Here is a 15275-nt window from a genome sequence, read left to right as displayed (position 1 = left end):
AACATAAGATCTGACCAGGAATTCAATTCAGGTTCTTTGGGCCCAGTGCTTAATTTGTAAATAAAGAGGTGCCGGTGCTCAAAGCCCTCCTCTTAAACACAAGACTGTTGTAATTAAATCTGCCAGCACTGAATACTGAGGCAGCGTAATCCTGAAGCCATCTCGGGCCTCTTCAATCCATTTAGGCCACCCCTGCCCCTTCAGCTCATCCTGCAACTTTCTACTTTCTCCCTTTATGACGCTTTTTAGTTTTTCCTTCTTCTGTCTTTCTCATATGTGTCTTTTGCTCGCAGCAAGTGCTTGAAGCATAAGAATAAGCCCCGGCCATCACAAATAAGTGCCGGTGCCCAGCACCGGAAACAACGAGCACAAGTTAAGCACTGATTGGGCCTAATTCACAAAGGCTTTTAAAGTAATATTAACAGCCAGAAATGCCTTCATTTACGCTGGTCAGGCATTCACAAAAAGAATCCTGTCACATGTAAATGGGGTTATCAGTGCATAGTTCTAGATCACGAGTAAGGAGAAATGCGCACTAGTAAGTTCCAGCCAAGAGCGAAGAAGTGGGCAGAACAAGGAATCACTAGCTTTTTTGAATTTGTAATGCCCACAAACATGTACATTTGTAGACATTCACAAACGCTGATCTGACCCTTTGTCACCCTGGAAGTCATCAGGACTCTACTCCAGCAAATAGCTGGGGAAATTGTCCTTTCACCTCCAAAGTTGGAGAAGATGTAAGGGAAGAGGGTGTTCCACAGGAATTTGCTTTCCTATGGAAAGAAGAAAAGGAATGTACAGGTAAAATGATGCACTGGGAAATATTTTACAGACATTCCCAGTAATACTCAGAGGTTTCCAGGCGTATTACAGGAAATGCTCATGAATTCCAAATAGAAGAAGATTAGTTCCTGGATACCCTCATGGGTGGCAAGCAGCTCTCTACCAATCCATCTTACATTACATGACATTCATACACAGGAGTACAGCTACAGGTGCAGAATTACTAGTTTTTTAAGACTTCAAATTTACCTTATGTCAGCATTTTGAATATCTGGCATGGAGCTTGCCCTCTTGGACCCACCCGGTGGGTGTGTGCCACATGAAGCTGCGTTCACACCGACCGAGAACTCCACAGCAGGCTAAAACCAGTTCTCCACGGGCTTCACTCCTCTATTGTCTGAGACAATTTTCCTGTGCCTTGAATGAGCACTTCAGCACTTTACTACATGGTCCACGTGAATAGGGAAATATGGTCAGGGCCACTGGAATTATGCAAGTGTGCAGCCGCAGCAATTTTCACATAATTATAGATTTGCCCCATTCTCACATAATCCATTATCTGCAACATAATCTGTAGACTTTAACAAAAAAAAAAAAACTTTTTTTCTGGCACTAACGGTTCAAAAGTTACTAAAAACGCAGTGACCATCTGTTTCCGCGCAATGGAAGGCCTGTTAGCAAAGCTGGACTGGTCAAACTTTCTGATGCCTACATTTGGGTGTAAAATGGGTACTACAGAGGTGCAGCCAATATCCTGACAGTGTTACCAAGTTAAAATGTGATAAAAGAATGAAGTACTAGTATTACAAAATGCGCCGCACTATGCCGCATAATTTACCTATTCTTGCCGCATAATTTGACCCTCTCCTGCCGCATAATTCCAGTAGCCCTGAATATGGTGTAACGCCACTAGTAAAGAGCCAGCCATTTAAGTTTCCATTAGGCGCAATGCTCACTTTATTTGATACAAATTGAAACTAAATATCCCGTAACCAAACATTTCCTTTTTAAATAAGCATCGCTAACAAATGCTATCCTATGCCCACTCAGTTCCACTTACCTCCCACACAAAGGCCACGGCTGTCAGGCCGCACGGAGCATGGCAGGGCGTTATTGCGGTTGCATGTTGTAGCCCTGGCACTTTATGGCGACATAAACGAAGCCCTTCTTTCCTAAGAGGCCAATATATGGTATTTGAAGGGAGGAACAATCAGTCGCCTCACATTTCTCGGAATTCTGATGCCTATATTGACGGGTGTTGCTATAAAAACTATGCACGGATCAGACAGCGCCTCCAGCCAGAAGTATTGAGTAATTATGTCAGGCATCAGTGATTCCTAATCAGACGGTGCGCGAGGCTTGGCGTGAAGTTCAGGCTGTTCTGTAATGTTCCCAGAAACTACAGCGAGCATCTTCGGGGATCCCGCTATGTATATGGAGTACGCTGTTACAAAAACAAAAAAACAACAAAAAAGCACACACATATACACACACTACACTGTGGCCAGCCCCGACAGTTCTCCTAGTCCTCGGGTCTGTTGAATGTCCGGATTCCATCAATGCCCACTAATCAATCGGTCATGTCCGATTTCATGCTCGGCTGTACTGGCGGGAACTCGCCCTTCTGGTATTGGCTAAACGGCGGTCGGCGCCCATGCATAGCGCTGGAGGACCGCACTGTCTGCGCCCTGCAGCGCTGCCTAATTCCGCAGGTCCATGCGCGATGTGCTTCCTCATTCCAGGTTTTTTCCTTTGAATTCTGGAACGGGAAGCCTTGATTATTCTATTATAAAACGTGGACTGCAAGTCACAGAATTCAAAGTAAAATAACTTAGACTGGAGCAGCTCTTCATGAATGTCGACCTGGGAAACTTGGCAGCTATGTACCAGCTCCATTATTATTCTCTTCCCAAAACCAGAGCTGGCATCTTTCACAGGAAGATGGTTTCTTCCAGAACCGAGAGCAATACTGCCTTGCCTGCCTCTCCTTTGTAGCAGGTAAGGTATAGGTTCACAGGCTTTCCTTGTGTTGTCCATGTGTTGCATTTATACTGACAACTGATCAGTTGCACAGAATCTTGTAAGCATCTATTTCCTGATTGTTAGAAATAATCATACCAGGATGGGGGTACAAGACTGAATTAGATCGCCTTCCAATGTGCAGGCAAAGTCTTACTACATTCCCCATGGCAGCCACCACCCATAGTCAGTGGGGTAACAAAAGTAAAAGAGCCCCCCTGATAAGTACCTGTAGGGGGCCACATTCCCCCCTGGACTCAGTCAGGGGCCTGCATAATGTACTCTGCTAAGGGGGGTCCCTGGAGCTTCCCCACCTCACTGCGGGGGCTGCGGGGCCTTTGTTACGCCCCTGACCATAGTTCAATCCTGGGTAAAAAAGTACAGTAGCAAGGACCCCTGAAAGGGTCCTAGTCGTGGACGGTAGGTGAAGGCGAGGAGTAGGAAGGCTAGTACCGGCTCTATTACAGGGAATGGTTCTCGGAGCCCGTGTTAGTTATTCCATCCTGACTCCATGGAAGTCTCAGCTTTTGGGAACAATTTACCCGATCCAACAGAAATGTGGGGAAGGCAACCTTTTGCGCCCATTGGTAGGAGTGCTTTTACAGTTGGAGATTTACTACATTTTTTGTGACTTGCTTATATTGTTTCTAAATGTATCATATGTCGATATCCCAAAAATCTGACACGGACCTTGCTCTTTTGGACACTCGTTGTTGGATGTGTGGAAAATGAAGGAACATTCGCACCAACCCAGGATTCCACAGCAAGTTAGCACTAGCTTTTCACAGGCTTCAACCCCTTTGTTCACTGAGGACAATCTCCCCTCCTTGAAAAACCACATCACAACCTTATCACCTACCCAGCTGAACAAGGAAATATATTGTAAACAAAAGAGACATTGTTTATTATTTATAGTATCACCTTACGGGGATAAGCACACCTTTGCACCCATTTGTAGAAGTACTTTTAAAGGTACAGATTTGTTAGTTGTTTGTGACTTGCCCAAATTGTATGTAATTTTATCTTCTGTCAGTGCCAAAAATCTGGCATGGATCTTGCCCTCTTGGACCTACACTGAACGTGCTCACCTGACATCTTTAGAGTGGTTTTCCCCCCATTTTTGCCTTCCATCTTCCTGTTGTTGGTTACTTAGTTTTTGCTGGCCTTATGACTCTGCACACTTTACCATTGCTAACCAGTGCCAAAGTGCTTGTGCTCTTTCCTTTAAACATGGTAACATTGTTTCCACCCAATTGGCAAATTTAATTTACTTGTAAGTCCCTAGTAAAGAGGTACTACCTGTACTCAGGGTCTGTAAATTAAATGTTACTAGTGGGCCTGCAGCACTAATTGTGACACCCACTTAAGTAGCCTTTTAAACATGTCTCCTGCCTGCCATTGCAGCCTGTGTGTGCAATCTTAAACGCCATTTCAACCTTGCAAAATACATTTTTGCCAGAGTTAAACCTTACCTTTTAATACATATAATTCACCACTAGGCTCCAGCTTATAGGGCAGGGTGCAGCATATTTATAAAGTTGGGCATGTACCTATGACGTTTACATGTCCTGGGAGCTAATAACACTTAAATTCATTTTTCACTACTGTAAGGCCTGCCAATCCTATAGGATAACATTGGTTTACCTTATTACATTAAATAAGTGCTAAATTTTAATTGGGAGCAGGTAGGAAACTCGAGTTTTGTCACTAAAGAATTGTATTTTAAAACCTCCTTTAATGGTAAACTTGTATTTTTAAGTTACATTTCTGATAATGCCACTTTTAGAATGTTGGCGTTTTCATGTCCTAATCATTCAGTGCCTACAGCCTGCATCCTGGATCACATGATTAGGTTTAGCTGGCAGGTGGTCTTTGTCTATTGCTCACAGACAGTCAGACAAAGGGCAATAACTAGGTGTTGGCAGGATGGGCCATCTCTGACTTGGTAGGGGCTGGAGCTGTCACCTACTACACATGCACATCACAATGGTTCTGCCTCAGCTCACTCATAAAGAGTTTCACACTAGTCTTTTGTCCCCCCAGACAAGCTGGGCCAGGGCAAGGAAGAAGGGAATTCCAAACACCTTTGGGGTCAAACCTTCTAGAAACTTCTCCTAATTCAAAACTGACAACAAGGATAAATATTGGACCTTGAGACCCAACTCATCAGTACGCATCTGGACGTGTGAAAGACTTGGAAGAAGGACTGTTGTGCTGCTCTGCTGCAAGAAGGACTGGTACTCTGCTGCCTGAGTGAAAAGGGCTTGACCTGCATCCTGAACCCAAGACCTTCAGCCTGACTCCAAGGCCTCCTCCTGATCAGAGCCTGAGGAACAGACAAAGCTCGAATCACCCTGAACCCTGAACCCTGTATCTGGACTCTGACTATTGTAAATCCTGTTCCCCAGTGGTGCCACCCCATTCCTGAACATTTGGAAGTGGCTTTGAACATGCTCCCTACTGTGGTCTTTTGGGAAGAACCAACGCAGCAACTACGCAGCTCTGCATTAGAACCACTGCTGTGCAATGCATCCCTCATGCAGAACCTCGCAGTGCTTAGAAACTGTGTCTATGCAATGCTTCCTCAACGCATAACCTCACATCGCAGCACTGCAGCTCCTCAGATTTGGTGCTCCATGGCACATCCTTGACTCAGAATCCCGCATCGCGGGCCCCACCCCTTTGGATCCATTTCTGCACGACACATCCTAAATGCAGGAGCACGTAACACTCTGTATCCAGTTTTTTGTGGTTTGTTCAGTGGGCCTAACTTGGTCCCTGGGTCTGGCCTGTGTTCCATGACGGTAAGCCTAAACTTGTGAGTTTGTCCCGGTCCACTGTGATCAGATGACCACAGTTTATATCTCAGGTTCTACTGATTGTATTTTTGTCATTTAGGTGTCAAATGATGTATTACATTTCACTGTATTTTTCTAAATTGGTATGGGATTTTTCTTGTGTTGTGTTATCACTTTATTACTGATTGAAGTGTTGCATAAATACTTTACACATTGTCTCTAAGTAATGCCTGACTAGAGTTGAGTACTGGCAAGAGCTGTGGTTGATGCTTGAGTATGATTTCACTCCCCTCAACCTGTAACTCAATTTCCAACACTAGCCAAGCAAGGATCAAGGTAATAAAAGTGCGAGTGACTAGCCAAACTGAGGGCTTCATTTATGAGGCATTAGCAGCACACTGTGCCTAATTTAACAACAACATAAACAATGCAATGCAGCACACATAGAAGTAGCAAATCGTTAGACATTTCATCCTTGGCGTGGTTTCCCCTAACCTTTTGCCTCTGTTTCCTAGGTTGTTGATGTCTGCTGGACTCTGTTTTTGCTGTTTTTGTTACTCTGGGCACTTTACCACTGCTAACCAGTGCTAAAGTGCAAGTGCTCCCATACAAAATGTGTATGTAATTGGTTTATCCATGATTGGCATTTTTGAAATACTAGTAAGTCCCTAGTAAAGTGCACTAGAGGTGCCCAGGGTCTGTAAACCAAATGCTACTAGTGGGCCTGCAGCACTGGTTGTGCCACCCACATAAGTAGCTCTGTAATCATGTCTCGGACCTGCCACTGCAGTGTCTGTGTGTGCAGTTTTGAACTGTAAATTCGACTTGGCAAGTGTACCTACTTGCCAGGCCTAAACCTTCCCTTTTCTTACATGTAAGACACCCCTAAGGTAGGCCCTAGGTAGCCCCAAGGGTAGGGTGAAGTGTATGGTTAAGGTAGGACATATAGTAATGTGTTTTATATGTCCTGACAGTGAATTACTGCAACATTTGTTTTCCACTGTTGCAAGGCCTGACCCTCTCATAGGATAAAATGGGGGCTACCTTTAAATATGATTAAAGTGCAGATTCCCTTTGGGAGTAGATAGACATGTGGAGTTTGGGATCTCTGAGCTCACAATTTAAAAATACATCTTTTAGTAAATTTGGTTTTAAGATTGTGTGTTGACAATGCCACTTTTAGGAAGTGAGCATTTTCTTGTTTAAACCATTTCTGTAACTCTGCCTGTTTGTGGATTTCCTGTCTGGGTCAGTTTGACAGTTGTGCTGTTTGTACCTCTCACTAGACAGTGACACAAAGGGAGCTGGGGTGTAGTCTGCTTTTCCTGATGAGACATCTGTGCCAGGAGGGAGGGGAAAAGTGGTCACTCACACCTGAAAAGGCTGTGCCTGCCCGCACACAATGCAGTCTCCAACCCCCTGGTGTGTGTCTGGGGCTTGGCCTGGGCAAGGCAGGATTTCACAAACAAGAGAGACTTTTCTTTGAGGTAAGTCTCCATCAAAGGGCAAAATGGGTATAAGAAGGGCACCCAAAACCACAGACTTTAGAACACTTCTGGAAACCAAGAGGAACCTCTGCCTGGAGAAGAGCTGAAGAGCTGAGGAAGAAGAGATGCCCTGCCTGTGACTGTGCTTTGTGGAGCTATCCTGCAGTTGCTGCTTCTGCCTGTGCTAGGAGACCAAGTCTGGACTTTGTGTTGCCTTCCTTCTTGTGAAGAACTCTCCAAGGGCTTGATTTAGAGCTTGCCTCCTGTTGTTTTAAGTCTAAGGGACAGCAAAGACTTCTCTCTGCCAGCACCTGGAGCCTCTGCTGATACTCCTACTCTGCCAAGTGGTGCCCATCCAGTTCCTGGGACCCTGTAAGGAGAAGCTGGCAACCCAAGAGTGAGAAATCCACGCACCGACCACCGTGCCGGGAAAAGATCAACGCAACTCCGATCCGTGGCTGAAAATCGACGCTCGCCTGCAACACGACCGGAAGATCGACGCCCGCAGCTGGAGAAACGACATGCAACATCGCTGACGGAGGCTGGTGAGATCGCAACCCGTGCTGCATGGTTTTCGGATCATCGTGCGGCAGGATTTCCGACGCAAACATCACTGGGCGTGTAAAAACAACGCAAGGCCTGCCTGGACCCGAGAGTGCGGTTCAAATCGATGCAGCGCCCCCCTGCGGAGAGAAGAAACGACGCACACAGACTCGACTGAAGGAAAAACGACACACGGTCTCGCTCGTGAGTGATATCGACACATCGCAAGCCCTTTTTGACGCACATTCGCCCGTGCAGGGTTATTTTTGACGCACCCAGGTACATTTTCATGCTAACAGCGTTAGCATTGTGGTTAAAATTACATGAAGACTCTTTTTGGTTTTTAATTGATGACTTGTGTATTGTGGATTTTTGTCGTTTTGGTCTTGTTTTGCTGAGATAAATATTTTCTATTTTTCTAAACCTGTGTTGTGTCATTTTGTAGTGTTTTCATTAAGTTACTGCATGTGTTGGTACAAATACTTTACACCTAGCACTCTGAAGTTAAGCCTGCCTGCTCGTGCCAAGCTACCAAGGGCATGAGCGGGGGTTAGCAGAGGGTGATTCTCTTTTACCCTGACTAGAGTGAGGGTCCTTGCTTGGACAGGGGGTAACCTGACTACCAACCAAAGGCCCCATTTCTAACACAAATCGTCATTAGTTAATGATTGTTTATGTGCTGGAAGGGGCACCTTCCTGCACATAAACAATCATTAATGGCGTTTGGCTCTTCCTAAGTATTTCTCCTTGTTGCGCCATGCTAACGCCACCCCTGGGTTGCGTGTGGTCAGCCTGCTGGGGTTGTGCACAGTCCAGCATACCTAATTTCCCACCAGTCCACAAGCAAATGTGCCTGGGGGCAGGCAGAGGCATGTTTCCTTGCTGGAGGACAGCACTGATGGCTATCATAGGCAGTACAGCCTTTGAAGCTCACTGCTCTGATGGCTCCATTCACTAGCCCAGCTGGGGGGTGGTAGGTGTGACCTCCTTCCTGCCTCAGCCCTTTGCTCTGATGTCTGGTAGCACCCAGGCTGCCTGGCAGGAGTTCAGAACTCTGTCTTGGCGACAGCAAGAGCAGAAAGAATTGCGGGCTGCTCGACAAGAGCACATAGGATGGTGGCAAATAGGTGGGCCCCTACTGTGCCACCTGGGTGCATGCCAGCTGTCACTCAACACAATAATTGTTTTGGTGGAGAGAAGGCAACTTGTTTGACACCAAACTCAACATATCAATCAGTCAATCAATCAGGATTTAGAAAGCATGGCTAATCACCTGATTGCGTATCCAGGCACTTGTAGGTCCCAAAGGCTTATTCGAACAGCCAGGTCTTGAGGGCCATTCGGAATTCCGGAAGTGAGGTAATGGCCTGGAGGTGCATGGGGAGGCTGTTCCAGGTTTTTGCTGAAATGTGAGAGAAGAAGGGTCCTACACTTCCGCTTCGGTAGATGCAGGGAGTGTGGGCAAGTGAAAGGGAGGCAGAGCGTATTCTTCTTGACGGTCACTTGAAGTCCAGGCAGTGTTAATGTACGCAGGTCCTTGGCTGAGTAGAGCATTGTGTGCTTGGGTCAGCTGCTTGAATTAGCATCTTTTCTGTACAGGGAGTCAGTGCAGTTACCTGAGGTGGGGTGTGATGTGGGTTCATCGGGGAGGATCATTCTGACTACAGTGTTCAGTATGGTCTGAAGTCTCTGTAGGAGGTGTATGGCGATTCTTATGTAGAGGGCGTTGCCGTAGTCCAGTCAGTTGATGAAGAGGGACTGTGCCACTGTGTGTCTTATGTGTAGTGGTAGCCACTTGAGGATCCTACATAGCATGCACAAAGTGAGGAAGCAGGGAAAGGAGATGGCATGGATCTGTGTTTTCATTGTGAGCACATTGTCAATAATATTTCAGAGGTTTCTGGCATGGTCGGAGGGAGTGGGTGCGGATCCTAGGTCTGATTGCCACCAGGAGTTGTACCATGTGTTTCTGTTGTTGCCAAAGATCAATACTTCTGCCTTGTCTGTGTTCAGCTTCAGGCCGTTTTTCTTGTTGGTTCTAGTGCTGGAGGGGTTGTCATAAGTGAGAGGATGAGCTGGGTGTACTCTGTGTAGGAAATTATGTTAAGACCGTGGGATCTGACGATGCTGGCCAGTGGGGTCATATATGTGTTGAAGAGTGTGGGGCTGAGGGGTGAGCCCTGGAGGACACCGCAGGTAATCTTCTTGGGTGAAAAGTGGGAGCTGGATGCTCTGAGTTCTTCCAGTGAGGAAGGAGATAATCTATCTCAGCACGTCCCCTTGGATGCAGATGTGGTCTTTCAATCAGCATGTGGGTGGATATGGTGTCGAAGGCTGCCTAGACGTCGAGGAGCATCATAGCTGCTGTTTCTCCTCGGTCGAGGAGGGTTCAGATGTTTTTCGGTGGCTGCGATCAGGGCAGTTTCAGTGCTGTGATTGCTGTGGAAGCCAGATTGGGAGGTGTTGAGTAGCTTGTCCTACTCAAGGTATGTCATGAGTTAGGAATGGGAGCAGGGAGATTAGCTGCTAGTTTTTGGGTTTGCTGGGGTCAGTGGAAGGTATTTTGAGTAGTGGTCTGACTTCAGCATGTTTCCAGGCATCCGGAAATGTTGCAGTGGTGATAAAGGTATTTGTTGGACCTGGACCTTTTTGCAGGGTCATCCCCAATCTTTTTGCCTCCTTTCTCCTATTTTTTTCTGACCAGTTGTTGTAGGCTTTATGACTCTGGGCACTTTACCACTGCTAACCAGTGCTAAAGTACATATGCTTTCTGTGTACATTGTATTGGTGATTGGCTTATCCATAAATGACATATTTGATTTGCTAGTAAGACCCTAGTAAAGTGCACTAGAGGTGCCCAGGGCCTGTAAATCAAATGCTACTACTGGGTCTGCAGCACTGATTGTGCCACCCACATGAGTAGCCCTGTAAACGTCGCAGAGCTGCCACTGCAGTGTCTTTGTGTGTAGTCATGCACTGCGAATTCAGCCTGGCAAGTGTACCCTCTTTCCAGGCCTAAACCTTCCCTTTTCATACATGTAAGGCACCCCTAAGATAGGCCCTAGGTAGCCCCATGGGCAGGGTGCAGTGTATGTTAAAGGTTGGACATGTACTGATGTGTTTTACATGTCTTAACAGTGAAATACTTCTAAATTCGGGTTTCATTGTGGAATGCCTATCTCTCATAGGTTAACATGGGAGTCTTCCTTTATATATTCTTAAAGTGCAGGTTCCCTTTGAGAGTAGATAGAAATGTGGAGTTTGGTGTCCCTGAACTCACAATTTAAAAATACATCTTTTAGCAAAGGTGGTTTTTAGATTGTTAGTTTGAAAATGCCACTTTTAGAAAGTGGGCATTTACTTGCTTAAGACCATTCTGTGACTCTGCCTGCATGTGTATTGTCTATATGGGTCAGATTGACAGTTGGGCTCCTTATGAATCTCCTTTAGACAGTGACACAAAGGGAGTTGGGATGTAGCCTGCATATCCTGATGTGCCATCTGAGCTAGAGTGGAGGGAGGAGTGGTCACTTACACCTGAATGGGATTATGCCTGCCCTCACACAATGCAGTCTCCAACCCCCTGGTGTGTGTCTGGGGCTTGGCTTGGGCAAGGCAGGATCTTGTGAACAACAGAGACTTTCATTTGTTTTCCTACTTCAATGGCAGAAAGGGGAATAAGTAGTGGACCCAAAACCCCAGACTTTAGATTTCTTCAAGATCACTTCTGGAACCAAGAGGAACCTCTGCCAAGGAGAAGAGCTGAAAAGCTGAGGAGAAGTTCTGCCCCTGCCTGTGACTGGGGACAAAGATTGGACTTTGTTGTGTATTCCTGCTTGTGAAGAATTTCCAAGGGCTTGAACTGAGCTTGCCTCCTGTTTCAAAATCTCAGGGCCATCAAAGACTTCCTCTGCCAGCACCTGGACTCTTGGCTGAGACTCCCGCCCTGCCAAGTGGTGCCCTATCCAGTTCCTGGGCCCTTGAAAGGTGAAGTTGGCAGAACAAGGACTGAAATCCACACGCAGACACCGTGCAGGGAAATATTCAACGCGCCATCTGCAAAGCGGCTGATAAATGGCGCGCCACCCACTTCACAGCAGAGATCGACACTCCACCTGTATTGCGACTGGGAGAACGCCTCATCACCGCTGGAGAAACGACGCAACACCCACCTGCGGCTGCTGATAACGATGCAAACCCCATGCAGCGCGGTTTCCTAACACTGTGCAACCTCAGATTCATTGTGAATTGGCGCGGATTTGAGGTGCCCTGTCCGGAAATCGACGCATCGCTCTCTTGCAAGGGAGAAAATCGACACATCACCTACCCGACCGGAGAAGAAACGATGCATGGCTTCACTTGCGAGTAAAGAATCGACTCATCGCTGACTTGTTTAACGCACGCTTGCCAGTGTGGCTTTATTTTTTACGCAAACCAGGTACTTTGTGTAAAAATCAACATTTCCAGTGATTTATATGGAGTAAGACTCTTTTTCTTTTGAAAATTCACATCTTGACTTGTGTATGTTGGATTTTTGTCGTTTTGGTCATGTTTGATTTAGATAAATATAATGTATTTTTGTAAACTGGTGTGGTGTCCCTTTTGTATTGTTTTCACTGTATTACTGTGTGTGTGGGTACAAATACTTTACACATTGCTTCTGAGTTAAGCCTTTTTGCTCGTGCCAAGCTACCAAGGGGGTTAGCGGGGGTTAACCAGGTGTGTTTCTCTTTTGCCCTGACTAGAGTGAGGGTCCTTGCTTGGACAGCGGGTAACCTGACTACCAACCAAAGATCCCATTTCTAACAGGTGTTGAGCAGGGTGGTGAGTTCCTCGACAATCTTTGGTTTCCGAGGTCGAAGATGTGGTGCGGGCCCGGGTCTCTGGGAGCTCCAGAGTGGAAGGATTTCATGGTGGAGGTGACGTCCTGGGAGGAGAGGATGTTCCAGGTGGTCAGTTTGTGGTTCGTGTTGGGTACGGTGGTGGTGTATCTGTCGAGGAGGTCCGTAGGTGTGAGTTGGCGTTCACAGTTTCTGTATATGGTTGCGATTTTGTCATGGAAGAAGTGGGCGAGGTTGTCGCACAGCTCCTATTAGGGTGCGATGCTGTGCTCGCTTGCAGCAGGTTTGGAGAATTCCTTAACAATGTTGAAAAGTTAGTTGGTGCTGCTGGTGCTGGTTTTAATGCATGCAGCAATGGCTTTCTCTTGCCCTCAGCAGGTGGTGACAGAAGTTAAGGGAGGTCTTGGAGGTTGTTCTGTCTGAGTTGTCCTTGTTGGCGCACAATCTCCTCTCCAGCTCTCTGCTGTCTGGTTTCACTGTTCTGATTTGTTGGGTGTACCAGCTGGCCTTTTTGAAGGATTTCCTCTAGATGTTGCTCTTTATGGGGACGATACTGTTGGCGCAATTGGTGATGCAGGCGTTGACGTTTTTAATTCCCTGAGGTTGGTGGTGGTAGCGGGGTTGGAGGTGTTGAGGGCGCCTGCCCAGCCGGTCTCTGAGATTTTGTTCCACCTCTGGTGGGGGGCGCTGGTCTTCTTGGGGATGGAGATGAGAGGGCTGCAGATGCTGAAATGGACGATGGAGTGATCGGTCCATGTGAGTTCTGTGACATGGCTGTATTTGACGTGGTTGCTGGAGGTGAAAATGGGGTCCGGTGTGTGTAGGGTCGTGGACGATCTGGGTTAATCTGAGGTTGCTCATACTGTCGAGGAGGTGTGCAGTATAGGGAAGCTGAGGAAGGTCCGTGATGACCATAAACCCCTTACTTACATTTTTATAACAAAGGGGGAGGAGAATAGTACACCCCGCATTGCCAAATGGATCTTTGGATTGGAAGGAAACTGCTTCAAAATGAAATACTTTGCAGCTAAAAGGAATTTAGCAGCTGACTATTTTTCATGATCCCCCTGAGATTCAGAGGAGCACTATGTAACTGCTAAATATTCAATATTAGAAGTTCTTAATTCAGCTATCGCTATAGAGGAATAGATGGGCAAGCTCTAGAAAGGAGGCCATACTAAAACTGAAAACACACATTGTCCATGGGCCACATTTGAAATGTAGCAAACTGAAATATAACTACAAATATTATTGGAAAGTCTGGGATGAGTTGAGCATAGTAAATGACACAATTTGTTGTAGGGACAAAATAATACCCCCAGCAAGTCTAGGGGATACAATTATTAAACTAGACCATGAATGACACCTAGGAAGCAGCCTCACAAAATCCAGAATTCTGAGCAACTATAGGTTCCCTAGAATCGATTCATAAGCAGAGGAAAAGGTAAATTATTGTAATTGTTGTGCCATAAGTGACAAGATCAAACTAAGCAGCACACCTCCATTATCTCCTGTAGACATACTTGAGAAACCATGAGACAAACTTGACATAATTGGTCCCATCAATAGTAGGGAGTTAAAAAATCATGTTTGTAATAATAGACTATAAATCACATTGGATTGTAACAAACGTGGTTGATTATATTATTACTGGTGTCTAGATCAATTTCCTTAAATATGCATTTTCTTCAAAGGCATTTCATCCATTTTGGTGACAGAAAATGGTGTCCAATTCACCTCAAGGACAATTGATGATTTTCTTGGGAAAAAGCAATAAATCACTACAGAACAGCATTGTATTGTCCTAGATCTGATGTTATGGCCAGTAGAATGATAAAAGAATGCATACAACTAGAGTGTGTAAATGACCTGTAGTTGAATGACCCTGTCAAGAGATGCTATGGGCGTATCATGCCACTCTCAACCAAGTCACAGATATTTACCCTTTGCATTCATCACGCCCAGAAAGCCTTGCACTAAATTAAATCCCAGTTGGTTGGAAGGAGACATTCCTGTAATCTTTGATAAAGATAAAGATAGAAATGAAGAAGGAATTAAGGTTTATCAAAAGAAATATAAGAATTGGTATTGTAGACGGGTCTCCTCGACCGCATCTCACAACTCCTCGGACTGGCGCCTTTCGCGCGCCTCACTTGGAGAACTCATGCGTTCCCATGGTGACATGGGTATGCCGCCAGATGCTTGGGAGCCGGATTTCCGGGTTCCTGGACAAAAAAAAACGACGGACTGCAGAGAGGAAGAGGAGGAGTTTTCTGGAGGGACGCCAAAGACGGAGAGGGAGGAGTTTTCTGGAGGAACGGCAAAGACGGAGAAGGGAGGAACGCCGTGCGCTACCAAGGAGGAGACCGGACGAGGTTCCCGTACCCCACGGAGACCATCCAAGCTGAGACGCGGAAGCGTGCACTTCCCGCCAAGGTACGGTCCTTGTTACAAGGACGTTGATAAGCCCGTTTTTATTTAGAACGCAAGGGAGGGGGCGGACGGAGAAAAGAGGGGAGGGACGGAGGAGGGTTGGGAGAAAAGGGGTCACAGAGAAGGGAAATAGACGGCTGAGCCATTGGACAGTCCACAAAGAGAGAGAGGGTCACGAGTACCTAAAACCCCTCACCCCTCACTATAGGACCTATCCTTCTACACCTCCACCTCTTCCTCAAGAGTCCCCTGCCTTCCTGCATGCATAAGCACTAAGAACCCTACACCAGATCCCCACAAACGACTTACCCTTGTTTTGCTCCTGTGTTTATTTTTTCGGTACCTACGGGGAGACCGCATGATTTGACGCC

At 46.3% G+C, this 15275-nt stretch overlaps 1 protein-coding gene across 1 annotated transcript in view; it reads right to left on the bottom strand.

Annotated features, from left to right (window-relative positions):
• The window catches only part of GJA10 (gap junction protein alpha 10), a 41209-nt gene extending 39213 nt beyond the window's left edge, over positions 1-1996 (bottom strand). The window contains exon 1 of the mRNA XM_069236761.1: positions 1844-1996. The gene's annotated coding sequence lies outside the window, so the exon portion shown is untranslated. The remainder of the gene's footprint in view (positions 1-1843) is intronic.
• Positions 1997-15275: the final 13279 nt, after the last annotated feature.

Source organism: Pleurodeles waltl, chromosome 5, assembly GCF_031143425.1.
Source record: "Pleurodeles waltl isolate 20211129_DDA chromosome 5, aPleWal1.hap1.20221129, whole genome shotgun sequence".
NCBI classification, from domain to species: domain Eukaryota; kingdom Metazoa; phylum Chordata; class Amphibia; order Caudata; family Salamandridae; genus Pleurodeles; species Pleurodeles waltl.
The sequence above is the reverse complement of the archived record's forward strand: the minus strand, read 5'-3'. Positions and strand labels throughout refer to the sequence as shown.